This window comes from Capra hircus, chromosome 4 (genome assembly GCF_001704415.2).
Source record: "Capra hircus breed San Clemente chromosome 4, ASM170441v1, whole genome shotgun sequence".
In the NCBI taxonomy this organism is placed as follows: Eukaryota; Metazoa; Chordata; class Mammalia; order Artiodactyla; family Bovidae; genus Capra; species Capra hircus.
In genome coordinates this window covers 100408642-100426571 of record NC_030811.1, presented here as the reverse complement: position 1 = coordinate 100426571, position 17930 = coordinate 100408642, and the positions used below count along the sequence as shown (strand labels likewise).

The 17930-nt window shown below is 39.2% G+C and overlaps 1 non-coding gene across 1 annotated transcript; it reads left to right on the top strand.

The window, feature by feature from the left end:
- On the top strand, positions 16442-16513 carry TRNAC-ACA. Its single transcript has one exon. It is a non-coding gene; the product is annotated as a tRNA-Cys (tRNA).

Below are 17930 nucleotides of genomic sequence, written 5' to 3'. Positions count from 1 at the left end.
CAAGGGACTCTCAAGAGTCTTTTCCAACTCCACAGTTCAAAAGCATCAATTCTTCAGCGCTCAGCTTACTTTACAGTCCGACTCTCACATCCATACATGAGTACTAGAAAAACCATAGCTGTGACTAGATGGACCTTTGTTGGCAAAGTAATGTCTCTGCCTTTTTTTTTTTAATTTTTATTTTTACTTTATTTTACTTTACAATACTATATTGGTTTTGCCATACATTGACATGAATCCACCACGGGTGTACATGAGTTCCCAAACATGAACCCCCCTCCCACCTCCCACCCCATATCATCTCTCTGGATCATCCCCGTGCACCAGCCCCAAGCATCCTGTATCCTGCATTGAACATAGACTGGTGATTCGTTTCTTACATGATAGTATACATGTTTCAATGCCATTCTCCCAAATCATCCCACCCTCTCCCTCTCCCTCTCCTTCAGAGTCCAAAAGTCCACTCTACACATCTGTGTCTCTTTTCCTGTCTCGCATACAGGGTTATCATTACCATCTTTCTAAATTCCATATATATGTGTTAGTATACTGTATTGGTGTTTTTCTTTCTGACTTACTTCACTCTGTATAATCGGCTCCAGTTTCATCCATCTTATTACAACTGATTCAAATGTATTCTTTTCAATGCCTGAGTAATACTCCATTGTGTGTATGTAACACAGCTTTCTTATCCATTCATCTGATGATGGACATCTAGGTTGCTTCCATGTCCTGGCTATTATAAACAGTGCTGTGATGAACATTGGGGTACACGTGTCTCTTTCAGTTCTGGTTTCCTCAGTGTGTATGCCCAGCAGTGGGATTGGGGGTCATAAGGCAGTTCTATTTGCAATTTTTTAAGGAATCTCCACACTGTTCTCCATAGTGGCTGTACTAGTTTGTATTCCCACCAACAGTGTAAGAGGGTTCCCTTTTCTCCACACCCTCTCCAGCATTTATTGCTTGCAGATTTTTGGATTGCAGACATTCTGACCGGTGTGAAGTGGTACCTCATTGTGGTCTTGATTTGCATTTCTCTAATAATGAGTGATGTTGAGCATCTTTTCATGTGTTTGTTAGCCATTAGTATGTCTTCTTTGGAGAAATGTCTATTTAGTTCTTTGGCCCGTTTTTTGATTGGGTTGTTTATTTTTCTGGAATTGAGTTGCATAAGTTGCTTGTATATTTTTGAGATTAGTTGTTTGTCAGTTGCTTCATTTGCTATTATTTTCTCCCATTCAGAAGGCTGTCTTTTCACCTTGCTTATAGTTTCCTTTGTTGTGCAGAAGCTTTTAACTTTAATTAGATCCCATTTGTTTATTTTTACTTTTATTTCCAGAATTCTGGGAGGTGGATCATAGAGGATCCTGCTGTGATTTATGTCAGAGAGTGTTTTGCCTATGTACTCCTCTAGGAGTTTTATAGTTTCTGGTCTTACGTTTAGATCTTTAATCAATTTTGAGTTTATTTTTGTGTGTGGTGTTAGAAAATGATCTAGTTTCATTCTTTTACAAGTGGTTGACCAGTTTGCCCAGCACCACTTGTTAAAGAGATTGTCTTTACTCCATTGTATATTCTTGTCTCCTTTGTCAAAGATAAGGTGTCCATATGTGTGTGGATTTATCTCTGGGCTTTCTATTTTGTTCCATTGATCTATATTTCTGTCTTTGTGCCAGTACCATACTGTCTTGATGACTGTGGCTTTGTAGTAGAGCCTGAAGTCAGGCAAGTTGATTCCTCCAGTTCCATTCTTCTTTCTCAAGATTGCTTTGGCTATTCGAGGTTTTTTGTATTTCCATACAAATCTTGAAATTATTTGTTCTAGTTCTGTAAAAAATGTGGCTGGTAGCTTGATAGGGATTGCATTGAATCTGTAGATTGCTTTGGGTAGTATACTCATTTCACTATATTGATTCTTTCAATCCATGAACATGGTATATTTCTCCATCTATTAGTGTCCTCTTTGATTTCTTTCATCAGTGTTTTATAGTTTTCTATATATAGGTCTTTAGTTTCTTTAGGTAGATATATTCCTAAGTATTTTATTCTTTTCGTTGCAATGGTGAATGGAATTGTTTCCTTAATTTCTTTTTCTACTTTCTCATTATTAGTGTATAGGAATGCAAGGGATTTCTGTGTGTTGATTTTATATCCTGCAACTTTACTATATTTATTGATTAGCTCTAGTAATTTTCTGGTGGAGTCTTTAGGGTTTTCTATGTAGAAGATCATGTCATCCGCAAACAGTGAGAGTTTTACTTCTTCTTTTCCAGTTTGGATTCCTTTTATTTCTTTTTCTGCTCTGATAGCTGTGGCCAAAACTTCTAGAACTATGTTGAATAGTAGCGGTGAAAGTGGGCACCCTTGTCTTGTTCCTGACTTTAGGGGAAATGCTTTCAATTTTTCACCATTGAGGATAATGTTTGCTGTGGGTTTGTCGTATATAGCTTTTATTATGTTGAGGTATGTTCCTTCTATTCCTGCTTTCTGGAGAGTTTTTATCATGAATGGATGTTGAATTTTGTCAAAGGCCTTCTCTGCATCTATTGAGATAATCATATGGCTTTTATTTTTCACTTTGTTAATGTGGTGAATTACATTGATTGATTTGCAGATATTGAAGAATCCTCACATCCCTGGGATAAAGCCCACTTGGTCATGGTGTATGATCTTTTTAATGTGTTGTTGGATTCTGATTGCTAGAATTTTGTTGAGGATTTTTGCATCTATGTTCGTCAATGATATTGGCCTGTAGTTTTGTTTTTTTGCAGCATCTTTGTCAGGTTTTGGTATTAGGGTGATGGTGGCCTCATAGAATGAGTTTGGAAGTTTACCTTTCTCTGCAATTTTCTGGAAGAGTTTGAGGAGGATAAGTGTTAGCTCTTCTCTAAATTTTTGGTAGAATTCAGCTGTGAAGCCATCTGGACCTGGGCTTTTGTTTGCTGGAAGATTTCTGATTACAGCTTCAATTTCCGTGCTTGTGATGGACGGTCTGTTGAGATTTTCTATTTCTTCCTGGTTCTGTTTTGGAAAGTTGTACTTTTCTAAGAATTTGTCCATTTCTTCCACGTTGTCCATTTTATTGGCATATAATTGCTGATAGTAGTCTCTTATGATCCTTTGTATTTCTGTGCTTTCTGTTGTGATCTCTCCATTTTCATTTCTAATTTTATTGATTTGATTTTTCTCTCTTTGTTTCTTGATGAGTCTGGCTAATGGTTTGTCAATTTTATTTATCCTTTCAAAGAACCAGCTTTTGGCTTTGTTGATTTTTGCTATGGTCTCTTGTTTCTTTTATATTTATTTCTACCCTAATTTTTAAGATTTCTTTCCTTCTACTAACTCTGGGGTTCTCCATTTCTTCCTTTTCTAGTTGCTTTAGGTGTAGAGTTAGGTTATTTATTTGACTTTTTTCTTGTTTCTTGAGGTATGCCTGTATTGCTATGAACTTTCCTCTTAGCACTGCTTTTATAGTGTCCCACAGGTTTTGGGTTGTTGTGTTTTCATTTTCATTTGTTTCTATGCATATTTTGATTTCTTTTTTGATTTCTTCTGTGATTTGTTGGTTATATAGAAGTGTGTTGTTCAGCCTCCATATCTTGGAATTTTTAATAGTTTTTCTCCTGTAATTGAGATCTAATCTTACTGCATTATGGTCAGAAAAGATGCTTGGAATGATTTTGATTTTTTTAAATTTATCAAGATTAGATTTATGGCCCAGGATGTGATCTATCCTAGAGAAGGTTCCATGAGCACTTGAGAAATAGGTGAAATTCATTGTTTTGGGGTGAAATGTCTTATAGATATCAATTAGGTCTAACTGGTCTATTGTATCATTTAAAGTTTGCGTTTCTTTGTTAATTTTCTGTTTAGTTGATCTGTCCATAGGTGTGAGTGGGGTATTAAAGTCTTCCGCTATTATTGTGTTATTGTTAATTTCCCCTTTCATACTTGTTAGCATTTGTCTTACTTATTGCGGTGCTCCTATGTTGGGTGCATATATATTTATAGTTGTTATGTCTTCTTCTTGGATTGATCCTTTGATCATTATGTAGTGGCCTTCTTTGTGTCTTTTCACAGCCTTTGTTTTAAAGTCTATTTTATCGGATATGAGTATTGCTACTCCTGCTTTCTTTTGGTCTCTATTTGTGTGATATATCTTTTTCCAGCCCTTCACTTTCAGTCTGTATGTGTCCCTTATTTTGAGGTGGGTCTCTTGTAGGCAGCATATATAGGGGTCTTGTTTTTTTATCCATTCAGCCAGTCTTTGCCTTTTGGTTGGGGCATTCAACCCACTTACGTTTAAGGTAATTATTGATAAGTATGATCCCGTTGCCATTTACTTTATTGTTTTGGGTTCAGGTTTATACACCCTTTTTGTGTTTCCTGTCTAGAGAATATCCTTTAGCATTTGTTGGAGAGCTGGTTTGGTGGTGCTGAATTCTCTCAGCTTTTGCTTGTCTGTAAAGCTTTTGATTTCTCCTTCGTATTTGAATGAGATCCTTGCTGGGTACAATAATCTGGGCTGTAGGTTATTTTCTTTCATTACTTTAAGTATGTCTTGACATTCCCTCCTGGCCTGAAGAGTTTCTATTGAAAGATCAGCGGTTATCCTTATGGGAATCCCCTTGTGTGTTATTTGTTGTTTTTCCCTTGCTGCTTTTAATATTTGTTCTTTGTGTTTGATCTTTGTTAATTTGATTAATATGTGTCTTGGGGTGTTTCACCTTGGGTTTATCCTATTTGGAACTCTCTGGGTTTCTTGGACTTGGGTGATTATTTCCTTCCCCATTTTAGGGAAGTTTTCAACTATTATCTCCTCAAGGATTTTCTCATGGTCTTTCTTTCTGTCTTCTTCTTCTGGGACTCCTATAATTCGAATGTTGGAGCATTTCATATTGTCCTGGAGGTCTCTGAGATTGTCCTCATTTCTTTTAATTCGTTTTTCTTTTTTTCCTCTCTGATTCATTTATGTCTACCATTCTATCTTCTATTTCACTAATCCTATCTTCTGCCTCCGTTATTCTACTGTTTGTTGCCTCCAGAGTGTTTCTGATCTCATTTACTGCGTTATTCATTATATATTGACTCTTTTTTATTTCTTCTAGGTCCTTGTTAAACCTTTCTCGCATCTTCTCAATCCTTGTCTCCAGGCTATTTATCTGCGATTCCATTTTTATTTCAAGATTTTGGATCATTTTCACTATCAATATTTGGAATTCTTTCTCAGGTAGATTCCCTATCTCTTCCTCTTTTGTTTGGTTTGGTGGGCATTTCTCCTGTTCCTTTACCTGCTGGGTATTCCTCTGTCTCTTCATCTTGGTTATATTGCTGCATTTAGGGTAGCCTTTCTATATTCTGAGAATTTGTGGAGTTCTCTTTATTATGGAGCTTCCTCACTGTGGGTGGGGTTGTATCAGTGGCTTGTCAATGTTTCTTGGTTAGGGAGGCTTGTGTTGGAGTTCTGGTGGGTGGAGCTGGATTTCTTCTCTCTGGAGTGCAAAGGAGTGACCAGTACTGGGTTATGAGACATCAATGGTTTTGGAGTAACTTTGAGCTGCCTGTATATTGAAGCTCAGGGGTGTGTTCCTGTGTTGCTGAAGAATTTGCGTGGTGTGTCTTGCTCTGGAACTTGTTGGTCTTTGGGTGGTGCTTGGTTTCAGTGTAGGTATGGAGGTGTTTGATGAGCTCCTATTGATTAATGTTCCCTGGATTCAGGAGTTCTCTGATGTTCTCAGGATTTGGACCTAAGCCTCCTGCTTCTTGTTTTCAGTTTTACTTTTACAGTAGCCTCAAGACTTCTCCATCTATACAGCACCGATGATAAAACATCTAGGTTAAAGGTGAAAAGTTTCTCTACACTGAGGGGATACCCAGAGAGGTTCACTAGGACAGTGACCTGAAGAAAAACACAAAGTGAATCAATGATAAGGAGAGTCGATATGATGATAAAGACTACAACTGACAGATTGCTTCATTCCTCTGGAGATGATGGAGAGAGATGAAGTAGGATGGTAAAACTAGGCTTTGGTTGCCTTGAATTTGATGTTAAACATCTTCAACTACCCTTCTGCCTGGCTCATGGACAGTTTCCCCAGACGTAGTGATAAGATGGTTCCCAGATTCCAAACAGCTTAGGGTCCCAGTGGCGTCCACTCCAGGTTAGAAGATCTCAGGTAACATGTCTCTGCTTTTCAATATGCTGTCTAGGTTGATCATAGCTTTTCTTTCAAGGAGGAAGAGTCGTTTAATATCATGGCTGCAGTCACCATCTGCAGTGATTTTGGAGCCCCCCAAAGTAAAGTCTGTCACTGTTTCCACTGTTTCCCCATCTATTTGCCATGAAGTGATGGGACTGGATGCCATGATCTTAGTTTTTTGAATGTTGAGTTTTAAGCCAACTTTTTCACTCTCTTCTTTCATCAAGAGGCTCTTTAGTTCTTCTTTGCTTTCTGCCATAAGGGTGGTGTCATCTGCGTGTCTGAGGTTATTGATATTTCTCCCAGCAATCTTGATTTCAGCTTGTGCTTCATCTAGCCTAGCATTTCTCATGACATATTCTGTATGTAAGTTAAATAAGCAGGGTGACAATACACAGCCTTGGCTATAAACTGGAGTAAAGGAACTATACTCCAATTTTAAAAAATAGAAATAAAACATATTAATACATATGGGTCATTAATGTAAAAAATCATCTGACTCTTAAAACATTTTTTGGCATTTAGAAGTTAACAGGAAACAGTAATTCCCCATACTAAATACCTATACACACAATTTGAATAAACAGCATATATAAAAATATTTAAATATTTTATGTGACAACCTTGCTTTTTGCTTATTTTTCTAATCTGCATTGAATTGCCAAAAAGCTATTTGTGTGCAGTAATGTATATATAAAATACTTTTAAGTGTTAAATATCATTTGCATTTGAAAGCATTCTCACACAGGCATGCTGATAGCAAGGAGTGAACAACATTTAAAGCAAGTTCAGCAAGCTTAGGTTATTAACTTCTATCTAAAATAATACTGTTTATTTTCCAAATTAATCTTCAAAATTTCATCAGAAGCCAGTTTCAACAGTTTAGCTTGCATTTTAATTAAATTTACATCTTTAAATAACAGTTGTGACTGGATTCCAAATTTTGTACTTTACTAGGTGGTATTTGTCAATAATCTTAAACTATTACATGCCCTAATGTGACTGGAATATAATTTCTGTTCTCTGTGACTAAACATTCAAGCTCAACAGTGCCCTAAATGGTTTATACCTTGTTCAACATGACCATCACTGACCACATGATCAGACATCATGACAATGTCAAATTGCCATGAAAATGTCTGAACATTTACTCTCAATTAACAGTTTTACACACTCAAAGAACACTGTTTCAGTGTTAACAAGTAAGAGTCCATGGACCATACAATTTTTTTTAGTATACCCTTCCCAGTATGCAGCATTTATGCAACAAAAATCTTTTGCAAGATATTTTTCATGGTATTGAAATACAAACTCTAGTATTTTAAAAATAATTTGTGCATTAGAATCACTAATGCCCTAATTCTCAAATGTGCTAAGAAAACAGCACTTTGTAAATCTAATCCTCTTAGAAAAACCATTATCCTAAGTTCTCTCTTGGTCTGCAAATGCTTGGGCCATTTAATTAGTAGGCTCTTGCTCACAGTATCAGTTTCATTCTTGGGTTCATTTGTTAGCTAAGGCAGACAAAGCCAACAGCAAAGGAGCTGAATAATAATGCAGAATGTAGAAGAAAATATTCTAAAGAAACATCTGGAGACAGAAAAAGTCATTGTGAAACTCTAGCAATTAAGCTTTTTAAAAGAATGTCAAGCCCCAGGGTAGGAGAGGTCATTTTAAGAGATCACCCTGCTTTTATAGTTTGCTTCAATTCTGAGAAATACTAGATACCTATGTGGTTAATAGTAACATCCTCAATTTCAACAATCGATAATCCTCAAAAATTCAGTAGACCACTTGACCACACTGAATTCAATCCTTTTTTACTTCTTGTTTTTTGAAACCAGAATTCATGTGTATACTTAACCATTACTGTCACAGTTTTCTTCTGATACCTCTGATTCTCTTAAAGTTATAAATGTGAAGTAGAACCAAACATGGAAGGACTCTTTGGAATGGAGAAAAAGTGTTTCCAAAAAGAGATATTAAATAGTTTGTCCATATAGATGTATTCATTGATATTAAGTCCCTCAGAATCACCTCAGTTCATCACAGACCTGAGGCACCTCCAGGAAAGAAAGAAAAATCCTAGGCTTCAGAGGTTTCTGGTAATGTCAGCTGCCCCAGCAACAACAGTAACACAAATAAAGAATTTTCCCATCTAATTAGACTGATGCTGAAGCTGAAATTCCAATACTTTGGCCACCTGATGTGAAGAAATGACTCATTTGAAAAGACTCTGACTGGGAAAGATTGAGGGCAGAAGGAGAAGGGGGACGAAAGAGGATAAGATGGTTGGATGGCATCACCAACTCAGTGGACATGAGTTTGAGTAAACTGTGGGAGTTGGTGATCGACAGGAAGGCCTGGTGTGCTGCAGTTCATGGAGTCACCAAGAGTTGGACACAACTGAGTGACTGAACTGAACTGAATTGGAGTATAACCACAAAAGGTACGGTGGATATTAATGGAGAGAGAATACAAAACCCAGGAGTAGTGATGTATATGTTGAGGCTCAAATGATTAATTTCATATTAATTAATATGGCATTGTACTCTCTTCAAAAGAGCAATTAATAAGATAAAAACTTCTAAAAGCAGTTTTAGAAAGCAGAACTCAAGAAAATTCCTTAAGAGATCTGGTGCCGAGAATGTATAATTTGATGTTCCGTTCACTCATGGTATTGAAACACAAGCTTTAGTATGTTAAAAATAATCTGTGTGTCAGAACTACTATGTGCCGTAACAGGAAAAATAACCCTTCATAAATCTAAATCTCCAAGAGAAACCACTGTCCTAAGTTCCTTTCACTTGGTCTGGTGATATCTGTATACACTTGGGCCATATAATTAGCAAGAATTGGCTCTCAATATCAGAAGGCAATGGCACCCCACTCCAGTACTCTTGCCTGGAAAATCCCACGGATGGAGGAGCCTGGTGGGCTGCAGTGCATGGGGTCGCGAAGAGTCGGACACGATTGAGTGACTTCACTTTGACTTTTCACTTTCATGCTTTGGAGAAGGGAATGGCAACCCACTCCAGTATTCTTGCCTGGAGAATCCCAGGGATGGGGGAGCCTGGTGGGCTGCCGTCTATGGGGTCACACAGAGTCGGACACAACTGAAGAGACTTAGCAGCAGCAGCATCAGTTCTATACTTAGGGTAATTTTCATATTTCTTCTGTCATTTTTCTAACTGTACTAGCTTTACCTACCTGAGCAAGGAATCTCACAAACTGTTATTTAGGTTATGACTAAGTATTTAATTGAGAAGGAAATGGCAACCCACTCCAGTATTCTTGCCTGGGAAATTGCATGGACAGAGAAGCATGGCTGTATACAGTCCATGGGGTGGCAAGAATTGGACATGACTGAGTCATTAAACAAAGAAGAAATTAATATTATAAATTAGGTATTTCTTCTAGTTTTAAAAGAAGTATGTACACATTGTGAGAAATTTGGAAGATGAAAATATCTATATAAAAATAAATGAAATAAGCAGGGCAATGGCTAATAGAATTTTGCCAAGAGAACGCACTGATCATAGCAAACACTCTCTTCTAACAACCCAAGAGAACAATCTACACATGAACATCACCAGATGGTGAATATCAAAATCAGACTGATTATATTCCTTGCAGCCAAAGATGGAGAAGCTCTATACAATCAGCAAAAATAAGATCAGGACCTGACTGTGGCTCAGTCATGAACTCCTTACTGCAAAATTCAGGCATAAGCTGAAGAAAGTATGGAAATCCACTAGACCATTCAGGTATAACCTAAATCAAATCCCTTATGATTATACAGTGGAAGTGATAAATAGATTCAAGGGATTAGATATGATAGACAAAGTGCCTGAAGAAATATGGATGGAAGTTCATGACATTGTATAGGAGGCAGTGATCAAGACCATCCCCAAGAAAAAGAAATGTAAAAAGGCTAAATGGTTATCTGAGGAGGCCTTACAAGTCACTGTGAAAAGAAGGGAAGCAAAAAGCAAAGGAGAAAAGGAAAGATACCCATTTGAATGCAGAGTACCAAAGTATAGCAAGCAGAGACAAGAAAGTCTTCCTCAGTAATCAATGCAAAGAAATAGAGGAAAACAAAAGAATGGGGAAGACTAGAGATCTCTTCAAGAAAAACAGATATACTAAGGGAATTTTTCATGCAAAGATGAGTGCAATAAAGGACAAAAATGGTAGGGACCTAACAGAAGCAGAAGGTATTAAGAAGAGTTGGTAGGAATACACAGAAGAACTAGACAAAAAAGATCTTCATGATCCAGATAACCAGGATGGTGTGGTCACTCACCTAGAGCCAGACATCCTGGAATGCAAACTCAAGTAAGCCTTAGAAAGCATCACTACGAACAAAGCTAGTAAAGGTATGGAATTCCAGTAGAGCTATTTCAAATTCTAAAAGATGATGCTGTGAAAGTGCTGCATTCAATATGCCAGCATATTTTGAAAACTCAGCAGTGGCCACAGGACTGGAAAAGGTCAGTTTTCATTCCAATCCCAAAGAAAGGCAATGTCAAAGAATGTTCAAACTACTGCACAATTGCACTCTCCCTTGCTAGCAAAGTAATTCTCAAAATTCTCCAAGCCAGGCTTCAACAGTACATGAACTATGAACTTCCACATGTTCAAGCTGGATTTAGAAAAGGCAGAGGAACCAGAGATCAAACTGCATCATCGAAAAAGCAAGAGAGTTCCAGAAAAACATGTATTTCTGGTTTATTGACTATGCCAAAGCCTTTGACTGTGTGGATCACAAAAAACTGTGGAAAATTCGTAAAGAGATGGGAATACCAGACCACCTAACCTGCCTTCTGAGAAATTTGTATGCAGGTCAGGAAGCAACAGTTAGAACTGGATATGGAACAAGAGACTGGTTCCAAACTGGGAAAGGAGTACTTCAAGGCTGTATATTGCCAACCTGCTTATTTACCTTATACGCACAGTACATCATGTAATATGCCAGGCTGGATGAAGACTAGCTGGAATCAAAACTGCTAGGAGAAATATCAATAACCTCAGATATGCAGATGATAGCACCCTTATGGCAGAAAGTGAAGAAGAACTAAAGAGCCTCTTGATGAAAGTGAAAGAGGAGAGTGATAAAGTTGGCTTAAAATTCAACATTCAGAGAACTAAGATCAAGGCATCTAGTCCCATCACTCCATGGCAAATGGATGGGGAAACAGTGAGAGACTTTATTTTTGGGGGGGGGGGGCTCTAAAATCACTGCAGATGGTGACTGCAGCCATGAAATTAAAAGACTCTTGTTCCTTGGAAGAAAAGCTATGGCCAATTTAGATAGCATATTAAAAAGCAGAGACATTACTTTGCCAACAAAGGTCCGTCTAGTCAAAGCTATGGTTTTTCCAGTAGTTATGTATGGATGTGAGAGTTGGACTGTAAAGAAAGCTGCCTGCCTGCCTGCTAAGTCACTTCAGTCGTGTCCGACTCTGTGTGACCCCACAGACAGCAGCCCACCAGGCTCCCCCGTCCCTGGGATTCTCCAGGCAAGAACACTGGAGTGGGTTGCCATTTCCTTTTCCAATGCATGAAAGTGAAAAGTGAAAGGGAAGTCACTCAGTTGTGTCTGACTCTTCGCAACCCCATGGACTGCAGCCTACCAGGCTCTTCCGTCCATGGGATTTGCCAGGCAAGAGTACTGGAGTGGGCTGCCATCACCTTCTCCAAAGAAAGCTGAGCTCCAAAGAAAGCTGAGCACCAAAGAGTTGACGCTTTTGAACTGTGGTGTTGGAGAAGACTGTTGAGAGTCCCTTGGACTGCAAGGAGATCCAACCAGGACATCCTAAAGGAAATCAGTCCTGAATATTCACTGGAAAGACTGATGCTGAAGCTGAAACTCCAGTACTTTGGCCACCTCCTGTGAAGAATGAACTCACTGGAAAAGATCCTGATGCTGGGAAAGACTGAAGGCAGGAGGAGAAGGTGATGACAGAGGATGAGATGGTTGAATGACATCACCGACTCGATGGACAAGAGTTTGAGCAATCTCCTGGAACTGGTGATAGACAGGGAAGGCTGGTGTGCTGCAGTCCATGGGATGGCAAAGTAGTTGGACATGGCTGAGTGACTGAACTGAACTATTTCAACCTCTTAGAAATGATGCCTGGCTGCATTTTAGTACACCTCCTTAAATGTACTTGAAATGAAAGATTTTGTGTTTTTATCTCCAATTCCAACTCCCATTCCCTTTTCCAACAGAAACAGATTATAACACACTTTTGACACTGTACATAATATTAAGCATCTTTATACACACATAAATACCACCCCCCACCCAATAAAACTATTAATCTCCCCCACACTTTCTTTTAACTTAAAAACAATCTTGACAAGATAGATCCAGGTTTGTATTTCTTTTTATTGCTTTGATGTCACTAATTTATTGGAATGTGAGAGGCTCTTTTGGGCTAAATAATTAGCACTCAAATTTCTCCCCTTCCAGGGTCCTATGTTATTGCCTCTGAGATGCTGTGACTTTTCTTTGAATTTCAGAAGCATATAAATGAATGACTCATACTCTTTATGTCGTGTCATGTTATGTTAATCATCAGTTGGTATGAAAGTAAGGGAAAAGTGAAGTTGCTCAGTCGTGTCCGACTCTTTGCAACCCAAGGTCCTTCCCATTTAAATTTCCAGTTCTAGTTCTTTTTCTTATCTCACTATCTACCATAAGCAGTCACTTTAATATTTATTATGCGTATTTTGAGAAGTATTTGTCTTTTAAAAAACATATATTATTTGGTGCATGTAAGCATTTATATATATATATATAAGGGATGGTTCCGCTCTTCCCTCTGCTCCATTCAAGACTGATGTTTAAAAATCAACTCATAAAATCAGGATGCATCTAGTTCTTTACAACTCTCTTCTGCACAGTTACTTCTGTCACTTCTTATCTATTCTCGTAGTGATGATACCTATTTTGTCTCTTCCTGACAGCACACAAGTGCAGGCAGCTGCGATGGCGCACAAGCGCGGCTGAGACGGCACACAAGCACCGCTGAGAGGAGCTACCCCACGTCCAAAGGAGCAATGGCTATGCTTTGCTGAAACAGCCATGAAGAGATACCCCACATCCAAGGTAAGAGAAACCCAAGTAAGACAGTAGGCACTGAGAGAGGGCATCAGAGAGGTGCTGCTGCTGCTAAGTCACTTCGGTTGTGTCCAACTCTGTGCGACCCCATAGATGACAGCCCACAAGGCTCCCCGTCCCCAGGACTCTCCAGGCAAGAACACTGGAGTGGCTTGCCATTTCCTTTTCCAATGCATGAAAGTGAAAAGAGAAAGTGAAGTCGCTCAGTCATGTCTGACTCTTCGTGACCCCATGGACTGTAACCCACCAGGCTCCTCCATCCATGGGATTTTCCAGGCAAGAGTAATGGAGTGGGTTGCCATTTCCTTCTCCAGCATTAGAGGGCAGACAGACTGAAACCACAATCACAGATAACTAGCCAATCTGATCACATGGACCACAGCCTTGTCTAACTCAATGAAACTAAGCCATGCCATGTGGGGCCACCAAAGATGGATGGGTCATGGTAGAGAAGTCTGACAGAATGTGGTCCACTGGAGAAGGGAATGGCAAACCACTTCAGTATTCTTGCCTTGAGAACCCCATGAACAGTACGAAAAGGCAAAAAGATAGGACACTGAAAGATGAACTCCCCAGGTGGTAGGTACCCAATATGCTACTGGAGATCAGTGGAGAAATCACTCCAGAAAGAATGAAAGGATGGACCAAAGCAAAAACAACACCCAGTTGTGGATGGGACTGATGATAGAAGCAAGGTTCAATGCCGTAAAGAGCAATATTGCATAGAAACCTGGAATGTTAAGTCCATGAATCAAGGCAAATTGGAAATGGTCAAACAGGAGATGGCAAGAGTGAACATTGACATTCTAGGAATCAGCGAACTAAGATGGCCTGGAATGGGTGAATTTAACTCAGATGACCATTATATCTACTATTGTGGGCAGGAATCCCTTAGAAGAAATGGAGTAGCCATCATGGTCAACAAAAGAGTCCGAAATGCAGTACTTGGATGCAATCTTAAAAACAACAGAATGATCTCTGTTCATTTCCAGGGCAAACCATTCAATATCACAGTCATCCAAGTCTATACCCCACCAGTAATGCTGAAGAAGCTGAGGTTGAACAAGACCTTCTAGAACTAGCACCCCCAAAAGATGTCCTTTTCATTATAGTGGACTAGAATGCAAAAGTAGGAAGCCAAGAAACACCTGGAGTAATAGGCAAATTTGGCCTTGGAGTACACAATGAAGCAGGGCAAAGGCTTATAGAGCTCTGCCAAGAGAACGCACTGGTCATAGCAAACACCCTCTTCCAACAACACAAGAGAAGACTCTACACATGGACATCGCCAGATGGTCAACACTGAAATCAGATTTATTATATTCTTTGCAGCCAAAGATAGAGAAGCTCTATACAGTCAGCAAAAACAAGACCAGGAGCTGACTGTGGCTCAGATCATGAACTCCTTATTGTCAAATTCAGACTTAAATTGAAGAAGGTGGAGAAAACCACTAGACCATTCAGGTATGACCTAAATCAAATCCCTTATGATTACACAGTGGAAGTGAGAAATAGATTTAAGGGACTAGATCTGATAGACAGAGTACCTGATGATCTATGGATGGAGGTTCATGACATTGTACAGGAGACAGGAATCAAGACCATCCCCAAGAATAAGAAACATAAAAAAGCAAAATGGCTGTCTGAGGAGGCCTAACAAATAGCTGTGAAAAGAAGGGAAGCAAAAAGCAAAGCGGGAAAGGAAGGATATAAGCATCTGAATGCAGAGTTCGAAAGAAGAGCAAGCAGAGATAAGAAAGCCTTCCTCAGCTATCAGTGCAAACAAATAGAAGAAAACAATAGAATGGGAAAGCCTAGAGATCTCTTCATGAAAATTAGAGATACAAAGGGAATATTTTATGCAAAAATGGGCTCAATAAAGGACAGAAATGATACGGACTTAACAGAAGCAGAAGATATCACAAAGAGGTGGCAAGAACACACAGAAGAACTGTACAAAAAAGATCTTCATGACCCAGATAATCATGATGGTGTGATCACTCACCTAGAGCCAGACATCCTGGAATGTGAAGTCAAGTGGGCCTTAGGAAGCATCACTACGAACAAAGCTAGTGGAGGTGATGGAATTGCAGTTGAGCTGTTTCAAATCCTGAAAGATGATGCTGTCAAAGTGCTGCACTCAATATGCCAGCAAATATGGAAATTCAGCAGTGGCCACAGGACTGGAAAAGGTCAGTTTTCATTCCAATCCCAAAGAAAGGCAATGCCAAAGAATGCTCAAACTACTGCACAATTGCACTCATCTCACACACTAGTAAAGTAATGCTTAAAATTCTCCAAGCCAGACTTCAGCAATACATGAACCATGAACTTCCAGATGTTCAAGCTGGTTTTAGAAAAGGCAGGGGAACCAGAGATCAAATTGCCAACATCCACTGGATCATCAAAAAAGCAAGAGAGTTCCAGAAAAACATCTATTTCTGCTTTATTGACTATGCCAAAGCCTTTGACTGTGTGGATCACGACAAATTGTGGAATATTCTGAAAGAGATGGGAATACTAGACCACCTGACCTGCCTCTTGAGAAACCTATATGCAGGTCAGGAAGCAACAGTTAGAACTGGACGTGGAACAGCACAGTGGTTCCAAAAAGGAAAAGGAGTACGTCAAGGCTGTATTTAGTCACCCTGCTTATTTAACTTCTATGCAGAGTAAATCATTAGAAACACTGGGCTGGAGGAGGCACAAGTGGGAATCAGGATTGCCGGGAGAAATATCAATAACCTCAGATATGCAGATGACACTACCCTTATCCGCAAAGTATCTGCTTAATTAAGGAAAAGCAGTGATTTTTTTTTCTTCTTTTAATTTTTTCAGAATAAAAAGAAAACTGAATCAATGATTACATCCCAGGTTAATTTTTCTACAGCATCAAAATTGTGTATTAGTTTTCGACTGAGTCAAAACTTTTAAGTACAGTGCTTGTTGTGTTACAGAGCTTTTTACTGATGGGAACATGAAAAGTTTCACCTTTTTCTAGCCATTTCTTGATGAGCTGTGTGCACCTTATCACATGAATTCACCTTGGCTGAATGTGGTAGAAAATATGGTCCAAGACCAGACTTAGCAATGTCTAAGGAGCTTGTGGACTTCCCTAGTGGCTCAGACGGTAAAGCGTCTGTCTACAATGCAGGAGACCCGGGTTCGAGCCCTGGCTTGGGAAGATCCCCTGGAGACAAAAATTGCAGCCCACTCCAGTACTACTGCCTGGAAAATCCCATGGACAGAGGAGCCTGGTAAGCTACAGTCTATGGGGTCGCAAAGAGTCGGGCACGACTAAGCGACTTCACTGACACTGTCACTGTTAAGGCAGAAAGTGAAGAAGAACTAAAGAGCCTCTTGATGAAAGTGAAAGAGGAAAGTGAAAAAGTTGGCTTAAAGCTCAACATTCAGAAAACTAATATCATGGCATCTAGTCCCAACACTTCATGGCAAATAGATGGGGAAACAGTGGAAACAATGGCTGACTTTATTTTTCTGGGCTCCAAAATCACTGCAGATGGTGATTGCAGCCATGAAATTAAAAGACACTTACTCCTTGGAAGGAAAGTTATGAACAATCTAGACAGCATATTGAAAAGCAGAGACATTACATTGCCACAAAGGTCCATCTAGTCAAGGCTATGGTTTTTCCAGTGTCATGTATGGATGTGAGAGTTGGACTGTAAAGAAAGCTGAGCACAGAAGAATTGATGCTTTTGAACTGTGGTGTTGGAGAAGACTCTTGAGAGTCCCTTGGACTGCAAGGAGATCCAACCAGTCCATCCTAAAGGAGATCAGTCCTGGGTGTTCATTGGAAGGACTGATGTTGACGCTGAAACTCCAGTACTTTGGCCACCTGATGCAAAGAGCTGACTCATTGGAAAAGAGCCTGATGCTGGGAAAGATTGAGGGCAGGAGGAGAAGGGGATGACAGAGGATGAGATGGTTGGATGGCATCACCGACTCAATGGAGATGGGTTTGGGTGGTCTCCGGGAGGTGACAGACAAGGATGCCTGGTGTGCTGCGGTTCATGATGTCGCAACAAGTCAGGCATGTCTGAGCGGCTGAACTGACAGCACAAACAATGCTCTAAATGTATTTATACTAGCTCCCCTATAGATCTATTGAGAAATTCTCCACCCTCTAAGCACTAAGAATACAATTGCGATATTCTGGAATTTTAGCATGCTTAATTTCACAAAACCTTCAAATTACCTTCCAGAGAGCCTATTGTTAGTTTATATATCAATCGAAACTACACGAAAACTTGTATCCCCTATTTCCTAAACAGTCTAATAATTCAATTTTCTAATGTTTAAAAATATATTCCATATAGAGTAGTATATCCGTTACTTTAATTTGTAATTTTTTCATTACTGATTAGCTTACATTCACCAACCATTACATATTTGTTAGCCATTTTCTGTGTACTACCTATTTATATACCTCGCTTTCTTCTGTGTTACCTGTTTTCTCTTGCTAATGTAAATTAGTGCCCTCAAAACTTTTTCAGATTTATCCATGTCTTACTCAGTATGGACTACTATTACAATATACCATAGACTGGGTGTCTTAAGCAACAGACATGTCTCATAGC